Source organism: Chinchilla lanigera, unplaced genomic scaffold (assembly GCF_000276665.1).
Source record: "Chinchilla lanigera isolate Chin_1 unplaced genomic scaffold, ChiLan1.0 scaffold00005, whole genome shotgun sequence".
Taxonomy (NCBI): Eukaryota; Metazoa; Chordata; class Mammalia; order Rodentia; family Chinchillidae; genus Chinchilla; species Chinchilla lanigera.
This window is the reverse complement of record NW_004955406.1, coordinates 18,644,114-18,648,113: the sequence shown is the minus strand read 5'-3', so window position 1 is coordinate 18,648,113 and position 4,000 is coordinate 18,644,114. Positions and strand designations below refer to the sequence as shown.

The following is a 4,000-nucleotide window of genomic DNA, read 5'->3' as shown; positions in this document are numbered from 1 at the left end:
GAATTGAAGGGGGAGAGATTAAGGAAAAAAGAAATTTACAAGCTTAAGGGTCTCTGAGATGTCCAGCTGTTTACATGCAGAAGGCAGTTTTCACACAGATCCCCTGTTGAGTTTTCCAACTCAGTAAAACTATAGGTGTGGCTTTATGCTAATTAAGTGGATGAGAAAGAGTAGATAAATTCAATAGTATGCGCCCACAGGCCAGCCAAATGATTGAGACTAGCTGAATATACAAGTCTGAACTGCAGATAGAGATCTGGTACTTACTTATCAGTGTATGGGTTGCTCCTAAATCCAAAGCACATCAATTCAAGAAATCTGTTAAAGTTTACCTAGAAAACAATTAAGCTAGCATTTACATAGCACTTACTTAACAACTGATATAATACTCATTCCAATTTATAGGTAGTTAATTTCCCTAATATTATGGGGCATTTAAAGAACTGACAATATTAGGGGTAGAGATGTTTGTCCAAGGCTCTAGGTTCAATTTCCAGAATTTCAAAAAAACCAAAACAAAACAAAAAAAAACTACAAAAAGGCAAGGAGGTAGAAAGATTAAAAGAGAACCAAGAGCAAGCAAAGTTGGAAACCAAGTTAGAAGACTCAAGAACAGGTATGGTACTCTAGGGTCAATACCATGGAAAATCCAGCAGAACAACAACAAAAACTTTTTCAGAAAAAAAATGGAGGGTGGGATACAGACTAGACATTTCACAATTTGAGGATAAAATAGCTGTGATTTACTAAACTACATATACAATCACTTTCAGGAAGGAAAACTACATTGGAGCAGGTTGCAAAATTAGTTAAGTTCAGGAAGTGAAAGAGCTGTGATCACAAGACTGGTCTCTTGAGAAGACAGGAGTGAAGGAACCAAGCACCAGTTTACTAAGCCAGCAACATAGAGTACTAGGTACCATAGTAGGTCCACTATCTTATTAAAGATTTCCATTCTCCCCCACTCCCTTCCTTCTGGGGATTGAACCCAGGGCCTTTGCACAAAGCAACATCCCTAGCACTGATATTAATTTTTTGATTTTGAGACAGGGTCTGACTCCTGCTAAATTGCCCAGTCTTGGCTCAAACTTCCAATCTTGCCTCAGCATTCCAGAGTGATGGGCTGAAGCTTGCACCACCACACCCCACTCCATTCCATTTTTAAAGATGGAGCAGATCTGGAACCGGTAAGTGGGTAAGTGCCATGTGTGATGGTGCACGCTTATAATCCTAACATTTGGGAGGCTGAAACAGAAGGATCCATGCACACTCAAGGCCAGCCCGGGCTGTACAGTGAGTTCAAGACTGTACATGAACTACACAACAAGACCCTGTCTCATAAACGAATAAAAAACACTTAAACTTGTTTGAAGTCACAGAAGTGAGTGGCAGTGGAAATACTTCTCCCCAGGTAACAAAGTTGATCAGCTAGATATATTAAATAAAACACACTGACTGAACGTAATTTATGAAACTAATTGGTGCACTGAGGTTACATAATATTCTAAGTATCTGCCATCTTCAGAATGCGAAAAATATAATTATTTGAGAAACAAGGGAATTATGTTGGAAAGAAGTAGCAACTTTCATCAGCCTGCAATGTTCTCATTGATGAAGCTTCCAAAAAATCCTACAAATCTGTATTACAAATAAAAATTGCATGCTTACTCCAGATAAAGAACTTTGCTGCTGGGGTCGGGGTGGGGGTGGTCAGTGCCTGTAATCCCAGCACTCAGGAAGCTGAGGCAGGAGGACTGCAGCCAGCCTGGGCTACATAGTGAATACAAGGCCACAGTGACATAGTAAATACACAGTGAGACCTTATTCCAAAAAACTAAACAACAACAACAACAAATAGAACTTTGCTGTATCACCCTAAGGCTTAGTGAGGATAAAGACAAAACAATTGTGGATAGAACTTAAAACCTAAGACATAAAAATGTCCCTCTTCCTTTTAAAGATTTGTCCACATACAACCCTGTGACTTTTTACATACGACAGAAATGGTTCATTATATTAATTAGCAAACTGCAGAACGTGTACAAATTTAATTTACATCTATATGGTTAGTACAATCATTTATCCATGTGGTAAACACACACAAAAAAAGGGTCTCCTCTTTGACAAATGGAGCCTGACTGGCCTCCACTTCTTTCTCATAGAAGACAGGAACTCTCCTCTAGTTAATATTTCTCTTCCTCGGACCTCCAACTCATTCCTTCTTTCATTGTACGGGGTGCTGGAGCCAGACAGACCCTGAGAAAACTTAAGCTACACTAAGCTAGCCTTCATGACATTCACTAGTAGAGAAAACAAGGAATCTAACAGCACAACTCATTACAACTGATTGTGAACTGCCGGTCAGGACACTGTATGGAGTATCAGGAACGCTCGAGGGGATGAGTTTCTGGAGGAAGTGACAACTGAGACTAGTATGTGAGGAATGTTTAGGAACTGCGGAAAGGGAGATGGAACATTAACAAGTTTAGAAACGCAAAGGCCAAAAGCCAAGACAAAGAAGGAGGCTTTCCAGGAACGAAAAATAAAACCAAGAGTGGCTTCAGCGTGGAGAGCCACGAGGAAAGAGGCTCAAAGGGGCCGCAAGAGTGAGCGCACTCCGTATTTTGGACTTGAAGAGAATTTGAAACCAGCTCAAACACGAAGGGTTACGACGCGGTCTCTTCCCCACGCTTATTCTGTCTGGAAACACAGCGCCTTCCAAAACCCATGCGCGCCCCCACACCACCAACTTCCCCCACAAGGCGTTCAGGCTACCCCCCAATTTAATGCAACGAGGGAAAAAACCTCGATTTGAGTGTTACTTTGAGGGTGGAAAGACAAGTACTCTGGGAGAGAAAAACAAGCGGCAACCACTTAAAGTGACCAAAGATCTTAACCTATAAACAAATGTAGGGAATGAAGTTCCTAGCTGTGTTTCACATACGCATGAGTACTAAACATACATAATCCCTTAAATTTCATGGCCATTAACACTTAAGCTCAAAAATAGAAACTTGACAACTACATTCTAACATCGGAAGACGAAACTCGAGCTTGAGGCCGGGCGGGGTGGCACACATCCCTAATTCCAGCATTTGGGAGGCTGAGACAGGAGGATCGCTGTGAGTTCGAGGCCCGCCTGGGCTACATAGCGAGACCCTGTCTCAAAAAACAAAACAACAACAACAAAAACCCATGAGCTTGATGATCCGGTGCCCATGGCCCCACACAGATCTTGGTGTCTTGTAGTGCCATCCTTGACCGCACACAGCTTTTTCCCCTAAAACCACAAGAAGCCGATTTCCCGGGGACCCTCCCGGTTCCGCTTAAACTTTCTCCACCACGGGCTTGAGAGATGCCACAGAGCCCGAGGGACACCCGGACACGGGCCGGGGTTTAAAAGGCTGCCAGTGAACCGGATGCCGGACGCTAACTTTCCCACCCTCCCCTCCCCAAGTCCCCGGGACGTGCGAGGCGTGCGAGGCGGACGAGGCCAGGCCCGCGGGCCGGCGAGGCGGCCGCCAACCCCTCCCGTGCCCGCGGGCTGAGAGGGGGGACCCGGCCGGGAAGGGAGCGGCGCGGGGTACAGGCGTTACCTGAGGCCCGAGCCCGCCGGGCTGCGGGGGCCTGCGCCGAGAGACGTGAGTCGCAAGCCGAGGCAGCGCAGCAGCGGACAGATCGGCCTCGGGAAGACGTCCCGCCGCCCAGAGCCCGCGACGCCCGCAACCCCGCCGCACAGCCAGATAAAGCGGCCCGCGCGCCAGCCCGCCCCCCGCCCCCTGCATCTCAGTGTTAAGGAGGACTGCAAACTTCAGTGCCAACAGGGACGGGCAGGAAGCATTAAGGAGTAGAATAGGCTGGGTTGGAATTGTGGGAAAATAGAAAGCTTGATCATTTTCAAAGGCTGGGATGGGAAAGGAGCTGGTTGTCCAGCTCATATAGTAGACAGAGCTGCCATGTGCTCCAAAGGAAGCCAGAGCATCAGTTTTGAAATCTGAAA

At 45.9% G+C, this 4,000-nt stretch overlaps 1 protein-coding gene across 1 annotated transcript in view; it reads right to left on the bottom strand.

Moving 5' to 3' along the window:
* Soat1 (sterol O-acyltransferase 1) overlaps positions 1 to 3,763 on the bottom strand; it is a gene marked incomplete in the record, with an annotated part of 64,316 nt that extends 60,553 nt beyond the window's left edge. Inside the window, 1 exon segment of the mRNA XM_013521162.1 lies at positions 3,597 to 3,763.
* Between the last annotated feature and the right edge of the window lie 237 nt (positions 3,764 to 4,000).